We start from the raw sequence: 22,770 nt of genomic DNA, 5'->3' as shown, positions 1-22,770 counted from the left end.
AGTGATTCATAATGCATTTCTAAAACCCGATAGCCATTATGTAATCTATCACCGACTCACTAAATCAGTGGCGTAACGAAAGTTGAGAGGGCCCGCCTGCAAAGTACACAGAGTATTGTGCTGAAGGGGCCCCCTGGACCTCGGGGGGCCCCCCCACACTGCCGCGGCCTATGTTACGCCTGCACTAAATGGGGTTAGTACATGCTATTAAGCAAGTCAGAAGTCACGAATAAGTGAATCACAAATTTTGAAACTGCTTAACGCGTCATACACCTGGCCCCTAATCTCTTGACTTTTTAAACTTTTTGAATAGATACCATCTAAAATATAGATATTTGTATGCCACCCGCCAACAAAGTGGGGTGCGAATGTTCAAAAGTACTAGAATACCAGAAGACCGAGTATGAAATGTTGTTATACCAAATTATCATGGGCAAAATATCAAGTACTGAAAAATTGTGAAGGGAAATATAGCTAGGAAAGTTTACGTTTACTATCCATAACTCCACATATGTACATTGGCTTTAAATAGTGCATTACAATCACTACTATGACACCAGAGCACTCTCTTGAGCTTGGAATTCTGTTCGTAAGCTGGCATTTCCATCGGTTGGCCCTGTATACTTGTGCCTGGCATTGTTTGGTAAGCAAAGATGTCTTAAATGTCCAGTTTTCAGAAGGTTAATGTTGGTCAATTTGAAATTTGAAAGTAGAGTAATAAAGATCTATGATGGGTGGGCCAAAGGACTCCTCTATATTGTGTTGAGCTAAGTCGTCAGTTGTCCATTGCCCTCCCATAAAAAACACTCACTAAACTGGCATTGCCAGTCAAAAAAAGATATTTGAGCTAACTTTGCCTAACTGGTTCCTAGAATCGTGTTGGAATAGATACATTTTTAAACTGAAATTTTAGTTGTGCTCTCCATATTAGTGTTCTGCGTCTATGCTACGTGCATAATGTTTTCTGGGTTCTGTCCAGCATGCCCTACCTGGGAAATGCAGTGTGCTGTGCAGTGGGTATTGTTGGGCAGACTGTGATGTTGGTTCTTCAACAATTGTCAACTTTGCACAGCAGATGTGTGCTGAGCATACGCCGTAAGATAGTGTCACTCTGTGTGGGTACATATGTGCTACATGCTGGGCTTGAGCCACATCCATCGCAGTGCTCATGAACGGTCCTTCAGTCGTGAGCTGCATTAAATGCACATAGGTTGTAATATTAAGTGAGGCTAATATATAATTGGGCGGCGCTGTAATAAAGAACATAAATACAAGACAAATACCAGAGTACACTGCTTGCTCTAAAATCCTCTGTGCATTGGTAACAATGCATTGACAACTTTTCAGAACAATATAAGCTTTAGAGATAATATTGCATATCTCATTATGTTCTGCCATCTGATACATACATCGCAGTTAAATGTAAACTATGAGGTTATGATTCTTTGTGATGCATGTGAGCTTTGGAGCAGTATGTTGTCTAATAATGTCTGGGGAATTTTGGTAGCATGTACTGTTCCAGGCATTTTGATAATCCACTACAAGAATGGTTTATATGGGTTATATTAGATGTTTAATATGACTTTTGTCTAAAGATTTCTGTTGGGTGTTCAGACCAAAGGGTGAATTCCTTTTCATTTGGGTAGACTATAGTATCCTGCACCTCTCAGCCACCACTCCATAACATGGAAATCATAGTTATCCCTCATGGTGACACCAACATCAGAAGCTTTGGCAAATAGATATTTGACCTATTGTCTTGACTATCCAAAACTTTGGGTTTAGACTAAGAATATTTCAGCCCAGGATGCCTAACACCACGTGGGTCAGGTACAGTTGGTTTTATGTTTTGTTATGTCATCTCATGTCATGTCATGTTATGTGTATGTTTGTTATTATACTATGTTATGTGGATTTTTATAACGCTGTTTCACCCATGAGGGTATCCTGGCTCTTTGCCGGTGTGTGGGCAATCCTCGGGGGCCTTACTCAATGAGCCAGGTCTTCAGCTTCTTGTGGAAAGAAGCAACGAGGAGGCATTCAACTGATGAGGGAGGTCGTTCCAAGGTTTTAGGAGCAACCTCCTGATCTGCTTTTGCAGATACATCGTACATGTGTGTGGTAGTAAGCTGTCGGCTGAGCGGAGGTACCTGGTTGTTTGCTAAAACTGCACATGGCTGTTCAGATAGGCTGGACCTGTGTCATGAAGTGCTTTGTATGTATGGATAAGGAGTTTGAACTGTGCATGCTTGTTTAGAGGGAGTCAGTGTAGTTCCCTTAGGTGTTGTGTGACAACAGGCCAATATGGGAGGTTAAAGACCAGTCTGGCTGCTGCGTTCTAGATGGTCTGAAATCTTTTTGTGTCTTGGTTGGTGATTATTTTCATAGAGGGTGTTTCTGTAGTCCAGTCTGCTGCCAATGAGGGCTTGGTGACAGTTTTCCCGGTGTTGTTGGGTAATCACTTGACTATTTTTATCAGCATAGTCAGTGAGTGGATGAATGGCAGTAAATTAGCTTGCTGTTGATAATGATTCCAAGGTTTCTTTCTTTAGTGTTAGGGGTGGGTAAGAGGCCCATAGGCCACCAGGCAGAGTCCCAAGGCAAGGTCTCTTTTCAGAAGATAACCACTTTGGTCTTGTCCATCTTGAGTTTGAGGCAGTTGGCCTTCAACCTTGTGGCCACTTCGGTCATGCACAAGCTGAAGTTGTTCTGGTGTTGGGTGTTTTGTTAGGCAGGGACAATATCAGTTGCATGCCATTGGCATAGGTGAGCATGTCGATGTTGTGTGCACAGATGACGTCAGCTAGGGGCGTCATGTAGATGTTCAAGTGGGTCAGGCTGAGTGAGTAACTTTGCAGGACTCAGCAAATGAGTTTCTAAGTTTTTGAGGAGGATGGTGAACTGTTTGGTATGCATGGATTTTAGACTGAAGCCCAAATTGTAATGATAGTGCATCACTCAGTTTAGAATGCTGCCCCACAATGAGACTGTGAGCCAGTGCTTAACTTGTAAAAACATAACTGCCAGAGCCCTCGTCAGGAGGCAAATGCAGCATGCTCTATTCATTGCTACCTCTATGCTGCCAATTATAGTAGCAACACAACTACTACCATCTTACTCCTACATGTGTGACACATTTGACTATTTCAGGCCTCCAAAGCTACAAAAATGTTTTGGATGGCAGAGAATAGCCATTTTAATGTATATTCCATTCATAATTAACTGGTGATATGGTCATCTCTAAAATAGCCAGACAGCTCCACCTTGTGGCAGGCTGCGAAAAGCGCTGGTGCTGATATTTAAGTGCTGGTGCCGAGCACCGGACACCACCGTCTCAAATTAGGCACTGCTGTGAGCTAAAATGGTACAATATTTTGGACACGAACCCTTTTGACGGGCAGTAGAGAACTTTGGGAGGGGTAGGTATGCAAATTAACTCCTGCAATATACTGTTTTTCACGTTTGTGGGTAATCCATGATGCACCTGCAACATAGACATCTGTGCTACACACACCTATAGAAACAGATAAAATACTGAATTAAATGCTATAAAGGACAGATGCTTGGCTGCTCCTGTTCATGTGATTGCATAAAATTACCTCTGCTGCACCAGCATGAAAAGGCAAAAAATAAAGAGGACATAGGGCCAGATGTACGAATCACTTTTGACGTTACAAATGGCCTGGTTTGCAGAATTTTTACAGAATCATTCGTTTGCGACCGCATAAATGTTTTTGTTTAATGTACAAACATCAAACTGCCATTCTACAGAATGGCAATTTGCGTTCGCAAATCTGCATTTGGAAGGGTCATGTTTAGGGCATCCCTTCCAAATAACGAATCGCAGTCGCATGTATTAATATTTTGCCGAGGACCACTGTCCACTCATGAAAAATGAAAGTTAAACATTTCATTGTTTTTTGTTAAAGGACCCTGGTTTCTTTTAAGAAAAATGGGCTGCATAAGCAATCACAGACATAGTAGTCTGCTGACACCAGCAGACCACTGCTCCTGTGATTGTTATCAGTCCCAATGGGTAGCAAACTGTGACCTACCTCATTAATACTCATGAGGTAGATTGATTTTTGACCCACTATAAATCGGTAATTCTATAATAAAAGTTTCATACTTTAGAAATTACGATTCCCTAATTAGGATTTTAAAAAAATCGCAATTTGGAAATCGCCATTCCAAATGTTAATGCATCTGGCCCTTAGTTTCTCCCGTAATCAGCTATAGACTGCCTCTTGGCTCCATATGACATAATTTTCGGTCATCCCACTTCCCTGTACTTGCAACTTGCAATTGTGGATCGTGTATGCACCATTTAAGATGTCATATTACTGCACTATTGTCATGGAAAAGTTGCACCACAGTACAGAAAAAAAGCATTTTTTTTTACTTGAGCCACCAAAAAGATGAGATTTATTTATTCACATTTACATTTCATGAAAATTCAGTGTATACCCAAAATTACCACAGTCACACTTTCTGCTATTTTCTGGCTATCATCATTATTCCCAGTAAAGGAAAGTGGACCTAGCAAGCAAGACATTTTATCATATATGGCCAAATCATTTACAAAAGGGAGTACAGCATGTTTACATATAGACTTTGGATGCCTGCACAAACTCTCTTAATCTACCAAATTAGCTAAAGTGGCATGCCTCTTTTCATAATGACGTTTAAGCCCTTGTGTTGGGTTTTCAGTCCTAAAGTGTAGCCAAAAGCTCCTTTAAGCAAAGTATAGTTTTCTTATTAGTACAAAACCAAGTGCATGTAATTCCCTTTCAAGTAAATCTCATATTTATGAGAGATAAATGACACGGCTAAGTTAAGGTGTACAAAAGGACACCTCTCCCTTTGGTATGGATGCTTCTCACTCCCAGGTGAATGCTGGCTGCTACCACTTAAGTAGATGATCTCTGCCAAATGCAAGTGCCTGATAACATTGCAGTTCAGATCCACAGCCTACCTCAGCCAGTGTCATATCTATTATGTTCTAAAATTGTTTTCAGGACCAAAACTCTCAGCCCTGAGGCCTCCTTTCCTTTATGCCAACCAACATTCATGTATCTGCTTTCATTCTCCCTTTCCTCTAGGATTCGGTCACCCTCTCTTTTATTTATTTATTTATTTATTTATTTATTTAATAGTTTTATAAAGCGCGTAGTAACTCAGAGAGCATCCCAGCGCTAAACCTGAATCTCCAAAGGTTTCTGCCGTCTGACGGGATTATATTTGTGGGAAAAGAAGAGTCTTTAGAGTTTTTCTGAACTGGAGGTAGTTCAGTTCTGTCCTGAGTCTCCGTGGTAGGCGGTTCCAGTATTTGGCCGTGTGGACCGAAAAACGGCGGCCACCGGTCCTGGCCTTTTTGACTCTGGGAACCGAGATCAGATTTTCTCCACTAGAACGGAGATCTCTCTCCGCTTTGTAGGGAATTAGGAGTTCTTTCAGAAGGGGAGGGTCATTATTGTTGAGGGTTTTATGGGCCAGGCAGAGGGCCTTGAAGACCACCCTTTCTCTGACTGGGAGCCAGTGGAGAGACTTGAGCGCTGGCCTAGCAGAGGATCTTGCCGGTGTGTCCGTAAGTAGGCGGGCGGCGGCGTTTTGGACTTTCTGCAGGGTGTTAAGGGTGGTTTCGGGGGCTCCCAAGTAGATGGCGTTACAGTAGTCCAATCTTGCCAGAATTAGACCCTGGATGAGGAGCCTCCTTGCGGTTTCGGGGAGCAAGGGAAAGATCTTCCTGCAGGCTCTGAGTAGGCCAAAGCATGTCCCTGCCGTCCTTTTTGCCTTAGTTTTAAAGCTCATGTCCTTCTCGATCCATACACCTAGGCTTTTGACCTCGTCCTTGGGTGCGGGAGGATTACCTAGGCAGCTAGGCCAAAGGTGAGGTGGCAGGGAGGGCCCCTTGTGGCCCATCGACAGTATCTCTGTCTTGGACTTGTTCAATTTCAATGATGAAAGATTCATCCATCGGTGGACTTCGGAGAGGCAGCCGTGAAGGTCTGAGGGGGCTTGGTGGGGGTGTGAAAGGGTTACGACCAACTGAGTGTCGTCGGCGTAGTTGATAACTGATACGCCGAATGAACTGACCCTCTTCTCCAGTGGGGCCATGTAAACGTTGAATAACGTAGGGCTCAAAGAAGAGCCCTGCGGTACTCCACATCGGAGGGGGATGAAGGGTGAGTGGCTATCATTTTCCCGTACCTGGAAGGAACGTCCTGATAGAAAGGATTTTATCCACTTCAAAGCCATACCTTTCAGTCCAACTTCTCCCAGTCGGTGGATTAGGGTGGGGTGGTCTACAGTGTCGAAGGCCGCACTGAGGTCCAGGAGGATCACTGCCACTGATCCTCCCGTGTCCAGAATGCTTCTGGCCTTCTCCACTGCTGCCAGGAGGGCGATGTCCGTGCCCTGACCTGGGCGAAACCCTGTCTGGGAGGTCCCTAATAGGTTATTGCTCTCTAGGTAGAGTGATAATTGCTTGTTGACCAGCTTCTCCGCGATTTTGCTGTTTCCTGGGAGAAGGGAGATGGGTCTGTAGTTAGAGAGGTCCTGTGAGTCTAGGGAGGGTTTTTTTAAAAGGCCTTTAACTGCTGCTGCTTTCCAGCTAAGAGGGACTATGCCCTCCGAGAGGGAGGAGTTGATTAGGGCCGTGAGGGGGGGGATGATGGTACTTGATACCTTTTTCAGGAAGCGGAGGGGTGCAGGGTCGAGGGGGGAACCACTTTTAATTGAAGCCAAGGTTGCCCCTACCTCTTCCGTTGTTACAGGGCCAAAGACGTCCAGGGAGGGTTGAGGGCTAGCCGATGGCAGGGGGGGATTTGAGATGGTGATAGTAAGATCCTGGTCCAAATGGGCCGGTTCGGGGGAGGGTATAGCAAGGAGAATCTTCTCGTCAAAGAAGGTGGCCAAGTTGTTGCATTTGGCTTCAGCTTCTTTGGGGTCGAGAGATTTAAGTGGGGGATCGGGGGCGTGAATGAGTTCTTTAAGAACAGAGTAAGTTTCTTGAGCCGAGCTGGCTGCGTTTCTGATTCTGTTCTCGTAAAAGCAGATTTTTGTGCTACGGAGATCTTTTTTGTAAGATTTTATAGAGGTACGGAACATTTCTTTTTTTCCTTCTGTTTTTTCCTTCCTCCAAAGGCGTTCATTCTTTTTACAAGCCTTGCGCAGGAGGTTGAGTTCCGGGGTGTACCAGGGTGAGGGATTCACTCTCTTGATGTGTTTCAGAGAGTGAGTTTTTGGCAGAATGGCGTCGAGCGATTGGGTGATCCAAGTGTTGAATTCTTTGTCCCCTGCTACGGTGTTAAGAGAGGGGTCAGGGACGTTTTCCCTGAGTTTAGCTGCCCAATCGTCTGGTTCCAGTTTCTGCCATCGCCTGGTGTACGTTCTGATTTTGGGGGGTTGAGGGGGCGGAGTGGTAATATCCCATACGAGGGGGACCAGGAAGTGGTCCGTCCATGGAAGGGGGATATGGTCAAGGGTTTTCAGGTCGGGGATATTGGAAAGGATGGGATCAAGCAGTTGCCCTCTTTCATGAGTGGCCTGAGGATTTTTAAGGTCAAGGCCCATTGAGGCAAAGTCTTGGAGTAGTTCACTGGCCTGTTTGTCAGCCGGGTCCAAGAAGTGTACATTAAGATCTCCCAATAGTATGTAATTGGTGGTTGACGTACATTTGATGGAAGTCTGATCCATGATTTTATTAGGAAAGTCTGCTAAGTTGCCAGGCGGGCGGTATACTAGTGTTCCTGACAGTGAAGTAACTGGAGAGATTTGTATCGTATAGTGGCAGCTTTCGTATCCCTTGATGTTACCATCAGATGTTCTGCAGGTGAAGCCGTCCTTAAGGATTATGGCTAGTCCACCTCCCCTGCCCTCAGGTCTATTCAATGAGCACATGAAGTACCCGGGGGGGAGTTCTAGGACGGTGTCGGGGCCACTGCTCGGAGTGAGCCAGGTTTCCGTAAGAAACAAGATATCTAGGGCGTGGTTTGTGATTAGGAGGTTGACTTCGTGCGAATGTTTCACGAGCGATCTGCAGTTAAGTAGGCCTAGGAGCAAGCCCTTGGGTGCCGGGGGTTGTTCGGCGGGATAGCAGAGGTTGCAACCGGAGTATTGCATATCATCCTTCAAGATATGCGAACAGGAGGGATGTTTGTTGATGTTTAAGGCTAATAATTCCTCACGGGTGTAAGTCCGGTCTGGAAGGGGCAGAGTGACTGGGCCTAAGGCCGGCTGGGCCCGGACGGGCCCAGACGGGCTTGCCTTTGGCGCGCCTTCGGCGCGCTAACGGCGCGCCCGCTGCGCCCGTCCGCTGCACGTCCGGTGATTGCACATCCTTATAGGTGGGAAAGGGGGCGGGTGGGCGTGGCCTAAGGTAGGCGTGGCCTCGATTCCTCGCCGTCAATGGCGGCAAAAAGTTAGTTTTTGCTTTGTTCGGTGCAGCGAAGGGGTCGCTGTTTAGGCGTTTCTCGAGCCCGCTGCGGAGGTGCCTGACGGGTGAGTGCGCTTTAAAATACAATTTTATAAATGGTGACACAAGAAAAAACAATTTTTAAAATCGGTGGTCTCCCGGCTTCCGCCTCAGGAGATTGCAAGGGTTCTGATTGATTTACGCTGTCGGCAGCGTTTTATACTGTGACGGGTGGACGTGGCCTAAGGTAGGCGTGGCCTCGATTCCTCGCCGTCAATGGCGGCAAAAAGTTAGTTTTTGCTTCGTTCGGTGCAGCGAAGGGGTCGCTGTTTAGGCGTTTCTCAAGCCCGCTGCGGAGGTGCCTGACGGGTGAGTGCGCTTTAAAATACAATTTTATAAATGGTGACACAAGAAAAAAACAATTTTTAAAATCGGTGGTCTCCCGGCTTCCGCCTCAGGAGATTGCAAGGGTTCTGATTGATTTACGCTGTCGGCAGCGTTTTATACTGTGACGGGTGGGCGTGGCCTAAGGTAGGCGTGGCCTCGATTCCTCGCCGTCAATGGCGGCAAAAAGTTAGTTTTTGCTTCGTTCGGTGCAGCGAAGGGGTCGCTGTTTAGGCGTTTCTCGAGCCCGCTGCGGAGGTGCCTGACGGGTGAGTGCGCTTTAAAATACAATTTTATAAATGGTGACACAAGAAAAAACTATTTTTAAAATCGGTGGTCTCCCGGCTTCCGCCTCAGGAGATTGCAAGGGTTCTGATTGATTTACGCTGTCGGCAGCGTTTTATACTGTGACGGGTGGGCGTGGCCTAAGGTAGGCGTGGCCTCGATTCCTCGCCGTCAATGGCGGCAAAAAGTTAGTTTTTGCTTCGTTCGGTGCAGCGAAGGGGTCGCTGTTTAGGCGTTTCTCGAGCCCGCTGCGGAGGTGCCTGACGGGTGAGTGCGCTTTAAAATACAATTTTATAAATGGTGACACAAGAAAAAACAATTTTTAAAATCGGTGGTCTCCCGGCTTCCGCCTCAGGAGATTGCAAGGGTTCTGATTGATTTACGCTGTCGGCAGCGTTTTATACTGTGACGGGTGGGCGTGGCCTAAGGTAGGCGTGGCCTCGATTCCTCGCCGTCAATGGCGGCAAAAAGTTAGTTTTTGCTTCGTTCGGTGCAGCGAAGGGGTCGCTGTTTAGGCGTTTCTCGAGCCCGCTGCGGAGGTGCCTGACGGGTGAGTGCGCTTTAAAATACAATTTTATAAATGGTGACACAAGAAAAAAACAATTTTTTAAATCGGTGGTCTCCCGGCTTCCGCCTCAGGAGATTGCAAGAGTTTTAGGCATTTTATCAAACTTCCCACTAGCCTTTTGAACCTCAGCCACTTTATACAGTTGTCTCTACCTCTTCATTTGATATATTCCTTCACCCTCCGACAAACCTGGCGTCCCTGATGGGCTTATATGTATATGTGAGTGCATGTGTTTAATCCATTCACATTGGTTGTTTTGGTGGTGGAGTGTGCAGGTGGGAGTTAGTAGGAGGTGCCTAGGAGCCCAGCATATTCATGGTCCAGCATGCACATGTGTGTCAGACAACCAGTAGAGGCATATATGGAAGGATGCACGTAGGAATTAACCATTCTGCTATGACGACTTGAAATAAGCAGACTAGGGAGAGGGAAGGACAGGCTGAGAGCATGGACCACTGCCCCTAGTCCCTTTCCATTCTCCTCCCTTGTGATACAATTTATCTTTTCACTTTCTAGATTTGTTTGGATCTGAACAGCTGGTGATTTCGAAACCTGGGACATTTCCCTGCCAAACAAGCCCTAACTTCTGTTTTGACAAGAGAATGATTTTGTTTGTTTAAATTGACTTATTTGGCATTTTTGTATAGCAGCTATAAAATGTAGACAAATGTTTTAAAGTCTTATTCCAAGTTTGAGCTTGCGGTAAAGCTTTTGTTACTCTGATTTGGAGCAAACCTTCCGACATGAGTTTTGGAACAGCTATGTAATGTTCCTGATTATTCCTGGGGTTTTTAATTGTAAGCTCAACTCATTTGTGCACTTGGAATACAAAATTTAATACTTAGAGCCAACTATATTTGCACGTTGGAAATATTAGGGCTAGCTGCATGGTGTTTAAATTGAAAATGAAAGATTTGCCAACATTTAAATGTTAAATGGAGTAACACAATGTTACAAGTGAGTACATTGTTACACTTGCACTGTTTAAACATGTATTTCCATTATTTATGTAATGTGATAGGTAGAAAAGTAATTCTTGAACCAGATCATTAATGACGAATATAAAAACAGTTACCATAATTCCACACTCACCATGACTCTAAAATCTGTTTACAATCACACCATTTCATTATTTTCACCATCCAGAAAAAGCTACAAACCACATACCAAACCTTCAAAGACGACTAAATAAAGTCCTTCTCATTCACAACAAAATCACTCCACCCTATCACGGCTAATCAGAAATTCACCTCATGCAGGCTTCTAAATGCAAGGTCAGCAAATGTTGATTGAAATATTGAACCTTATACATGACCATGACTGTAATGAAATCTTCATTGCCAAATCATGGTTAAGTGAGCATTCATTTTCAAAATGAATCTGCCTCCCTTAGTAAAGCTACACAAACTTTATGGCCTAAAGACAACAAAAGGTGGGCGGGGGCATAGCAGTCATTATTAAGATGTTCCTTTTAATGTCTTAAAACATTTTTGGTATCTCCATTACCGTACAAATTACTTTCCACCCAATAAAGAGCAAGAAAGGTCACCCCCTGGAGGCGCTGTTGAGGTGCTAAACGTCATGCTATGCGAGTACACTCGGGATAGAGGGAGGTATTAAGAAGCCGGAATCCAGATCCTGGTCATATGGCTCGTAGCTGCAACTGGTGACTCTGGGACTACATACTTCCAAGGATCGACCTGCACACGAGGAAGGTGTTTCTTCTTTGGACTACAGCCACGCTCCAGCGGGACTGCGAGGACCAGCATTCTGAGAGCTTGACACAGCTGGTGCCTCTTCTTGCATAACTCCTGCCCTCCTACGCCTTTAAAACTGCTCGCAGGCCCCGCTTCGCAGGGAGCCGCTCGTAGCAGCAACTGGTGACTCTGGGACTACATACTTCCAAGGATCAACCTGCACACGAGGAAGGTGTTTCTTCTTTGGACTACAGCCACGCTCCAGCGGGTCTGCGAGGACCAGCATTCTGAGAGCTTGACACAGCTGGTGCCTCTTCCCGCATTACTCCCGCCCTCCTACGCCTTTAAAACTGCTCGCGGCCCCCGCTTTGCGGGAGCCGCTCGTTGCAGCAACTGGTGACTCTGGGACTACATACTTCCAAGGATCGACCTGCACACGAGGAAGGTGTTTCTTCTTTGGACTACAGCCACGCTCCAGCGGGACTGCGAGGACCAGCATTCTGAGAGCTTGACACAGTTGGTGCCTCTTCCCGCATTACTCCCGCCCTCCTACGCCTTTAAAACTACGCCCTCTGGACACAACGCGGGACGCGCGCGGGCGGGTGCCGGGCCAAGGGCGGGCCCGCCTGAGGCCGTCCGAGGTCGATCGAGGCCGGGCTGGGCAACCTCTCGTAGGTTTGGTATTGGGGTGAGAACTTCAGTAGTTGGCGTTTGTACTGTAAGCTATTTATTCCCAACTAATCACTTGTGTATTCAGTTTGCATTTTATTTCGTGGCTGACGGGGTCGTTAGTTAGTTAGTAAATCTTCTTAATGGCATCTCGATCCGGGAAGGGCAGAAAGGTGACTCTTTCTACCAATGGGGTGGCGGCTACTGGTACTATCGATCAGTTTATTAAAAGAGCAACAATGGTATTGGAAAAGGAAATAGCCCTTACGGAGAAACGTTTGTCTTTAGATCTTTTAACAGGGAGGCGTTCATCGTTTGGCCCCATAGGATCAGCGTTAAGCCCTGGAAAACAACAAGTACAGAAAGATTCATTGGAGGTTTGGAGCCCAAGTTCAGGTCTTCTGTTGCTGGGGTCTGAAGATCCTGTGGTTTGTCCTCTACCGAGCTTAACAGGAGGGAGTACTGCGCCTAGTGGCACACGACCAGGGGTCTCTGAATCTCTATTGTCACATAATTCCGTACCCAAAACCCAAGACGTGGAATTTCCCGGAAGCAATAATACCAAGGTTAACATAGCCCTGGGAAAAAGGAAAAGAGGGGATGGTTCCCAGAAGGGAGGTTCTGCTAAAATATTTTTAAAAAATGGGCTTAATCGGGCCTTACTCCATCCATTGCAGCTACCTAGCCTGATTACACCAACCCCGACAACAATCAATCGTCCAACTCTGGTAGGGCAAACGAGGGGTTATTAGAAAATATAGAGAAACTGGTTAGATCATTGGTGCTACCTCTCCTAGAAAGAACAAAGATGATTAATATTAAACTCGATCAATTTGAGAAGTTAGTTTTAGCTAACTCAAACATGCTGGTATCCATTGAGAAAGGTATGACGAACCCGAGCACTGATGTCCCTGTTACCCCTGTATCAGGGCTCGTTAGTAGTGGTAAGGCACCTCAGCAAGTTATCTACGACAGGGCTGACAGTCAAAAGTCAGTATTACGGGTTGAGAGACGCACAGTAGAGAGTAATTTACCGCCTTTAACCAGGGGGCGGGACACGGGAGTAGGTAAGGTGTCAAGACCCTGTACCATGCCGTCTGCGCAGAATGTGGAGAGACAGTTAAAAGGCCCCTTACCATCGAGAGACATGGTTAGAACCCGGCGGTTGCTTTGTATTAATCTCCCCCGAGAGGTTGAACCGTACACGGTCATATTGGCAGGAGTTCCTGTAATTAAGACTGAGAAACTGGAATCGTATATGGAGTTAAAAAACAAAGTCATGCATTGACTAAATACGAACAGACCTCTCCCTTCCTCTTTTACCACAGAGATCTTAAACGTGAGACGGGTGAGTTGGGTGGGTACCAGAGCAAAAGACATAGTGGGCGATTGTGTAATCGTTAATTTTAGAGATCCGTGGGTAGTTGAGTATATATGTAGTGAGTCAAGGATGGGTAGTGTGTGAACTATCCAATCACTAGGTCTACACTACTTCTATGGCTTGAGGCAATGCTCTTTCCTTCGCCCAAATAATACCTATAGGGAGAGACTATATGGCCCTAGTCGGCTTGCCAGGGATGAGCACTTTCTCCATCTATCAAATAGATACGAATCACTGTTTGGCCTAGAAGGGGTGGATTGACTAACGAGCATATATTGTGGGTTTTCTGATGCCCAGGAAAAGGAGGGGGATCAAAATGAAGGTCATCTTAGTTGGGTGGCGGTTGATACTGCAGGGGGAATATCTGTGGAAGGTAATGCAGCCGGTAGTGGCACAGAATGTTGTGCTCTCCCGGGTTTAACTTTAGGTACTTCAATTAGAGGGGCCTCATTGGAGGGAGGGAGGACAACTGGCTTTAAGTCTGTGGCGATTGATCCAACTAATTCAAATAAGCCTGCTAAACTGGCTAATTTGTTGAAAATAGTTTTGTGGAACATTGCTGGGCTGAGAAGCAAACTTGCTATAGTTGAGTGGTGTGATTTTGTGGACACTCACGATATTTTGATCTTTCAAGAGAGTTGGGCTTACGACCCCATTCATCGCCTGGGATTTTTAAATTTCTATAAACCGGCTTTGAAAGGCAAAAGAGGTAGACCATTAGGTGGCCTAACTATTTGGGTCAGGCAATCGCTTAACTTTAGGCTATACGAAGTAGTGGTGGATAGTCCAGACATACTTGTGATTAAGTTTTGTAGGCCCAACCATCCGGAGATTGTTATCACCAACATCTATGTTAGAGGCCAGCCAGGTGGAAGGTGTTCGGGAATGACTAATGAACTGGACCTTATTCTCCAATCTGTGGGGTCGGAAAGTATAGTGATTGTGGCAGGGGATCTGAATTGCACTTTTGAACCCTTAGCCCTTGAGGGGGATGACATTTTTGCTGCCGAGGACGCTCAGTGGGATATCCCCCACCTTGACATAGATCCGATAAAAAAGTGGTCAGAGGCTGTCCTATAGTGGCTCGGTCTGTGTCTCGAGTGGGGGTTGAGAGCTGTCAACGGTCGGTCTAGTTCTGATAAAACTGGACGGGTAACTTTTGATAATGGTATTCATTCTAGTCGAATTGACTATATCTTATTAAAAGTTGAGTACTGGTCCCTTATGGAGGACATGATAATATTTGCTCGCCCAGAGAGTGATCACAACCCGCTCCTACTTGGCCTGAAAATTGAGGGTGACACGGAGAGCGTTAGTATGCAGGAGATTATCACTGCAGAGGTTCGCCTTACTAATGATAGGCGTAGAGTTCGGTGGGAGAGGGTAGCTGTCGATTCTCAGACACTAGCTAGGATCTCCCAAGAAGTTTCCAACACTTTGGAGGCATTTGAGACACTGGACAACCATGAAGATGGGTTTATGTCCGTTAGTGCACTTCACGAGAGGCTGTTTGGGGTTTTGAAATCCTTTTTTTCTAAGAGTGGCAATCTCGGTAAATCCGCCTCTTTTAAATCTGGGATTTCATGGTACAATAAACCGTGCCGTTTGGCATATGGCTCTCTGGTTAAAGCCATAAAATCACGATGTATCGAGAATATCAGAGATATTGCCTATATTTAAAAAGGGTGATCGATCAGTCCCGGTGAATTATCGCCCTATCAGTTTAATAGATGCCATCCAGAAAATCATAGCTAGGATGGTGCTGGCCAAGATACAGGCCTGGATGGAACAGGAGAATGTTTTGTCCCTGTTACAGGCAGGCTTTAGATCTTGTGTCAGCACGATTGATCAGGTGTTTAGATTTATTTAAATTTACTGGAAGGTTGTCATCCTGGGTGGTGGAACTATTTATGCAGCGTTTGTAGATCTAAAGTCTGCTTTCGACTTAGTCCCTAGAGTTAAGTTATGGGATGCATTAGGCAATATGGGGATGCCACGTGAACTCCTAGATGTAGTGATTAGACTTCACGAGGCAAACTTTGCACAGGTTAGATGGGGCAAACAAGGGCAGATAACGGAAGGATTTCCCGTCACACGGGGTGTACGTCAAGGATGTGTACTAGCACCGACCCTGTTTTTATTATTTATTAACAGGGTCGTGCAGTACTTTGTAGATTTTCCAACGGATGCCCCCGTTTTAGGAGGCACCAAGTTCCCGCTCCTTATCTTTGCGGATGATACCCTAATCTTAGCGAAAACTAAGATGGGTCTTCAGACCGCACTGAATAGGTTTGAGGATTTTTGCCATACAAATAATTTACAGGTCAATGTATCTAAGACTAAATTTATGGTTTTAACGAAAAACAAGTCTTCGTTGAATCATGTTAGTATGTATGGATGTGAGTTAGAGCAGGTAAAAGTTATGACCTACTTGGGGGTCGTGCTGGAAAATAGGCTTAGTTGAAAACCACAGCTTGATGTACTCTCACTGAAGTTTTCCCAGTTGACCGGGTGTTTAGTCAAGGAGCAGAGGTCAGCCATGACTAAAAGGAAAGGTCCTGCCCTAAAAATTTATCATGCCAAAATAAGTTCAGCGATCCTGTATGGCGCGGACCTATGGGCTTTCTCAGACCTTTCATCGTTAGTGAGAGTCCAAAACAAATTTTTACGTAACCTGGTAGGTCTACCCCAATCTAGCCCCATGATGCCTTTGTTACTTGACTTGGGGTGCCACTCTATTGATGACGTGGCACGATTTAGAACAGTAGCTTTATGGAGGAGAATGTGGACTACTCCTGAATTGAGGTCTTTTGCTAGTGAAATACTGGACCTAAGATCCATAGTTGGGTCAGGAAACATTCCCTGGTTTAGGAATGTAAGAATATTATTGGAAAATATGGGCGTAAGCCATTTGTGGTTAGAACCCAATACCTGTGTTTTTCCATCGAAAAAGGACTTTGAAGATCTTTACTGGGCCACAGTGAGACAACAACTCATAGTCCAGACTGATATCACTTCTTTATCTGGTAGGTTTTTGGAACATAAACTCGACCCCTTTTTAGAGGAATACTGGGATATTATTACAAAGAGCGGCGATAGGAAGTTATATCACCAGTTTCGGGTCGGGTCGCTCCCATTGAGATCATTTACCTGCAAATGGAAAGGACAGACTAATGAGTTTTGCCCTTGGTGCACCAATCAAAAAGAGTCAATAGGTCACGTGTTATTTGTTTACCCAGCGTACTCAGCCCCACGGCGCAAATGGCTAAAAACTATTTGTAGCAATATGAGAACTCGGGTGGGATCGGCTGCCATACGTATTTTGAAGGCCAACATTACAGAATTGGTGGTTATAGCTGTTGCAAAATTTTTGGGCTGGGCATGGTCTATTAGAGCTAGGCACACATTAAGATAGTTGTAAAGAGTTTGATATTAGTTTTTAGGAAGTCCTTAGTATGTCTTCATTTTGTTTTGAATTTGTGTGTAAAATAAATTATCAAGTTTGATACCTTTGTAGTTCATATGGATGTAAACTGTGTTATGGAAATTAACTTAATCCTTTATGGAAAAATTTATGTCCAGTATTTATTGCAACGGTTTATGGATTTTAACAGTTTTTAACATGTGTAATAATTTGTGGTTTAAGTATGATTGTCTTTTATGATGAAATAATTCGAAATAAAGACGTAAAGAATCAGAATCAGCATCTCTACTTTTTTTACAGTGCTGATTAATTACATAACAGAAACAGATATTCTTTTCTAAAACTATATTTCTCAGTGATTTCAACATCAAAAGTGGGAATAAGCTTAACAAACACATTTTTTCAAATAGCTACCTAATCATACTGCATTACTTTTGCCACCTTGCCAGACTTCCTACTCTTACAAAAGGCAAAAAGCTTGACGTCATTTGTGGTGACTCGAAACCTTTCTGCTGTCTTCCTCCTGTCATCACAGACTGATATGAAAACTTTTCTGTCCTGTGTCACATACCCATATACTCCAATCCGATATTAACCTGGTGATTACTTTCTGCTCTGAAAATGTTTACTCTTCTGCTCTTAAAGAATAAATGTATCCCTTTCAGTGTGTTGCAGAGGAGACTTGCAAGTAAGACCGCATCATCACAACAACAGTGGATATATTGGTTCTTTGATGACTCAAAGAATCTTGCACACGACCATGCTGTGGTTTTCAGAATCAATAGCCCAAGCAAAAAGCATCCTCAGGAAAACCAAGAATGAGTGGAGAACCCAACTGCTCTTAAAGCTAAGGAATCTTAGGTAAGAATAGAAGGTCATCATCTCAATCTCACTCCACTAAGACACAAGAACAAATGACGTCCGCTTGCAGTGCACATTCCATCAAAGATATAAAACCTACATGCCAGCCAAAAAATTCACGCTCTAATTTTCACATATTTCAAGACATCTGGCTTGAGTGGATCAGTGCCTCTCTAAATCAAAGCATGTTCATCAATTATCCTGCCCAGGCAGATCACCCTCATAACCTAAAGCCCAATCCCGATCCTATCCAGACTTCAAACCACTGTTCAGTATCAAACCTCCCATGCCAGGGAAAGCCATAGCATAAACCATTGCAAAACAACAAAACAAAACAGTTTCCAAAGAATGCTGCTGAACAACTAATACTCTGTATTCACAGTCATTAACAGCAACATCAAGGGTGCTAAATAATGTACAAAATATTCTGGACAAACATGCTGCATGCTTAATGATGCTGTTAGACCAGTTGACTGACTTTGATACAGTTGAACTCAGAGGACTTTAGACATGGGCTTCCAAGACAAGGTATTATGCTGCTTCAAATCCTTCCGGACCTCAAATAGTGAATATTGAAGATCATGCGTCCCCCACTACCATTAAGTTAAGTCATGTTCGCCAGGGTTCATTTCTTGCACCCATATTGTTAAATGCATATATAGAGACATTTATTTTGCTCCTAAATTACTTGGGTGCTGCCCTGTGCCAGTATATTGACAGAACTATACTTAAAAATCTCAGCAGTCAGTGATTTTGCCTTTATAAGAAACTATTTCCTCCACCCATAACCTCTCAAGAGTAAATCTGATCTTAGTCTTTTGGGCTTCGTAAAACAGAAGGGGTTTTTACCTGCACTAAACCCATGTGCCAAAATCTTAGGCCTTGAGTGAGGCACCATTAAAGGGTATTTACCCCTGAGCCTAAGCGGGCGTTAGACTGCATAAAAGCCTAAGAGATTATTCAAAATAGCTATGATTGAAACATCCTGAAAGACCAGGTGTCTTTTGGCACTGCCCAGGAGTGAAACTTATTTTAAGTCTACGAATGATTGAAGGTGATCAGCAATTAAACCCCATTACTTTCTGTAGGGCTAATGAAGATGGCCAGAAGTAGGGCTTCAGTTATGTCAAGATAACACATTAGTTGCAGGCACACTGAGCAGAAGCTAGTAGGTGATAGGTGGAAAAAGAAAAACATTACATTGAATAAAATACTAAAGTATTTCTCGAACGTCACACTTGCTTCCCCATTCAGTTTACCAAAAATGACAGTTTATTGGGTAGTGACACCGTAAAATGTATTCAACAACTCTCCAAAATACCACTTCAGTGGAGACATGTTGAAATGGGCAAGTGCTGGTTCTCCAATAGAAGGAGCAACAGATTAAATTACACACAAGTCTACGAAGAAGGATCAGAAAAGAGTGACTTTGCTGTGTCGGATTTCTTTTTTCCAATTAGGCACACTTTGATTTAGCTGGAGAGATTATGTGCATTCCACCCTGGATCACCTTGGTGAGGGCAAAGGTGCATCATTAGATGATCGCCATTGGATGAAAACTCCAATCCTATCTTTCCTTAAATAAGAGTGGTGCCATTGTGAATCCTGGCAAAATTGTGTGGATGGGCCTGTGAATGGAGGAAGAGAGACAGATAGTGTAAGAAAAACAGAAATGTGGATGCTGTGTTGCTGTTAAGGGGCAGTGAGGTTATCATGAATTGATAGTAGAAGTATGCAGTGCCACTGGTAATAAGAGAAACCTAAGAAGTATCTCTTTTGTAATAATAATAAATCTTTATTCGGATATATAAAAACAGTTATAACCATAAAAGCACATACGAAGAACATATCACCCACAATATACTCGGTGTATAAAATTATGTGGAGTAACAGGGATTATTTCAGCCAAGATTTATTCTATGATTATAGATACACTTTAAAAATGTAACAACACTTTTTGTAATCAGTATAGTGTTCAAAAATTGTAGGTGCAGCATAGCAGGGCGACATCTTCTGAAGCCAAGAGTTCTTAACAGTGGAGTTAGCCATAAATTGCGGTGATCAGCATAAAACTTACAAAACAAAACAGTGTGCATTGTTGTTTGTACTGAGATTTCGTCGCAAGGGCACGCCACTAGGGCCTCTTTCCAGGAATTGCGTTTGGGGAAAGCTACAAGCCTATGGAAGACATTCAGTCTGAAACGCGTCAACAAAAAGCGCTCAAATTGTGACTCAACATAGGTCAAATATGGTTCAATATTCAAAGTGGTCGCAACTATCAAAGAGTGTTGAACCGATGTTTTACTTATCTCCTTAGTTAGCCTTAATTCTTCCAAATGAGAGAGAGCTCTTATTTTTAACTCTTTCTTTGAGATCTCAGACATTGATTCAGGGTTAACGTAGTATTTGGTCAAGCCCAAATCAGAAAAATACTTTTTTACATACAGCAGCCACTCGATTTTCCCTGCGTGCTCCAAAGACATGCAGTCTGCTACAATCTCCTTTGTAAGTACATTTTTTGATGACATCCAGATGCGGCGCCACAATAGAAGAGGTTGGATTTTAGCCAGGTCTTCAATGTGGGCCATGCCAAGTTCAGCGTGGCAAGAAAAAGTAGATACTCGTTTGGGAGTCATCAGGAGAAATCTCATAAAAGTATTCTCTGCAACTTGCAGCACATTCGTGTTTTTATGGCCCCACAACCCTGCCCCATAGAGTGCGATGGAATGGCACTTCGCTACATAAATGCGAAGGAGTTCTACGGGTGGCCTCTTTCCTAGTTTCTGGGAAAATTTTATGAGGGCCATTATTGCTCGCAGGAGATGGTGTTTTCTAGCTTCAATAGCCGCTTTCCAATTAAGTTTTTCGTCAATCATGACTCCAAGGTACGGGTATTGAGTAGTGAACTCCAGCCTCTCTTTGTCTAAGAAGATGGACTTTCCCCTTTTCCTGTCCTTTCCTGCCACCATCACATAGGTTTTTTTTATATTTATTTTAAGATCCAGGGTGCCCATAAACTTTGAGTACCTATCAAGGGATTTCTGCAGCTCTCGCGGAGTACGCGCTAGAATTACTGCGTCATCCGCGTAAAGAAACGCTGGAATGAGGCGGTCTTTTATTCGAGGGAGGTCCTGGGCCCCTCTCAACATCTCTACCTCTAGACCATTGGTATAGAGAGAGAAGAGAAAGGGGGCCAGGACACAACCCTGCCTCACGCCGCGTTCCACCCTAAAGGACTCGGATAATTCGCCCTGTATTCCGAAACGGACCCTGGACGAAGCATTGGAATATAATGCTCGAAGAAGGTTTACCAGGGCTGGATCTATGCCCATGTCAGTGAGAACAGACCAGAGCTTTGAATGGGAAACGCAGTCAAATGCCGCAGAAAGATCGACATAGACCATGTACAATCTGCCTTCTTTTGCTGTTACATATTTTCCCATCAATAAGCTTAAATTCAATGCCTGTTCTATTGTACCAAAGCCCTCCCGGAAGCCAAACTGAATATCAGATAGTATGTTATGATCTTCCGCCCACTCTTGAAGTCGCTGTAATACCACCCTACCCAAGACTTTGCCAAGAGAGTCCAATAATGATATTGGCCGATAACAGGACACCTCCTCTCTGTTTCCCTTCTTGAAAACCGGAATCATAATTGATTGAGTCCAAGTTTCAATTAACCCATGGTTCATTGCAGCGTCGAACACCCCCTTTAGAATTGGGGCCCACAGGTCAAGTTTAAATTTTAAAAAATCAACTGGTACTCCATCTGGACCGGGGGCTTTTCCACATTTGCTTGCTTTAACAGCATTTATAACTTCGTATAATTCAAAGTTTAAGGGAATCGGAAATAAAGTTTCTTGGGGACTATCATTGTTCTTCTCTGACAAGTCCACTGCTTGTGTTTTACTGAACACTTTAGAGAAGTAGTTTACCCATGTTGGACCATCAATCGCTACTTCGACTGTTGGCTGATCACAGCTATCTGTCAGGAAGGGAGTCTTCACTACCTTCCAAAAGAGCTCACCATTTCTAGTCTGGGAGCTCTCGTATAGTTGATCCCATAGAGATTTTTTTAATTTCTGCTTCCTTATTTTGCAGGCTAGACGGTATGTCCTCCTTAGCCTGCGAATCTCATCTTGATCTCTTACGGGTTTTGTCAGAGCTTTTTTTAGAAGTTTGTGGGCTGAGGTGCATTCATGGCTAAACCACCCTCTTTTCTCGCCTTTTTTCCCTTTATTGGTGCGTGTTTTGTAGCTGAGAATGGCCATGAGTGGAATTTGAATGCTTTCAAGTTTATGGGTTACAGAGGCTGGCTAGCAATGAAACTCTGTTAAAGGCATTGGCACCTAAAGCTGATCAACAATGAAACTCCAATACATTTTATGAGCCATTGACTCTTCCAGAACCGAGTGTCTGTGAATGTCAATGGACTGTTGAAGTCAGCCAGGAACCAGACTTCATTAAAGTCTATAGAGCTGTTGAGGTTGGTTATTTGTGATGTTTGAATAAAGCCTCAGTTGTCTGAGATGGGCCCTAGAATGACGGCAGTTGGTGGTGTCTCAAAGGAAGGGTAAAAGGATGACTTCTTGGAGCTGAGGATGAAGAGTGGGGAATAATAGATCACAATGCCTACTCTTAAAGTATCACACAATAACTAAAACCCCTTATACTTACACTAACCTGTCAAACATAAATAGTGTGAGGAGGGGGGGGGGAGCAGGAAGATAAGAGAACCAGAGGGGTTTTGTAAGAAAAGGGCTAGGGGACACAATATGATGTTGTTTGAAACCATATGTTTCACAAATTCTGTATCAATTTAAAATATTGAAACTACTGCTTAAGGTTCTGCCTTCACATGGTAGATGTGATAGATATAGAAGCGGGCCTTTTACCACAATTTCCCTATACTGAAGCTAGGTTTATAAAGACCTAATGTACAGTTAAACTGTTGATAATTGAGTTGCAGTTTTTTTCATGTCGTACTGTCCAAATAAAAGCATTTTTGAAAATATCACCCTCTGGCTACTTACCCCTCCGAAAGCAAGATCACAGTCTGCTGCTTTGTATACATTTGCCAGCTGG

At 44.1% G+C, this 22,770-nt stretch overlaps 1 protein-coding gene across 2 annotated transcripts in view; it reads left to right on the top strand.

Annotated features, from left to right (window-relative positions):
• The window catches only part of LOC146805833 (glutamate carboxypeptidase 2-like), a 428,404-nt gene that overhangs the window by 225,246 nt on the left and 180,388 nt on the right, over nt 1-22,770 (top strand). The window lies entirely within an intron of this gene.

Source organism: Triturus cristatus, chromosome 8 (genome assembly GCF_964204655.1).
Source record: "Triturus cristatus chromosome 8, aTriCri1.1, whole genome shotgun sequence".
Taxonomy (NCBI): Eukaryota; Metazoa; Chordata; class Amphibia; order Caudata; family Salamandridae; genus Triturus; species Triturus cristatus.
This window is presented reverse-complemented; position numbering and strand designations above follow the sequence as displayed.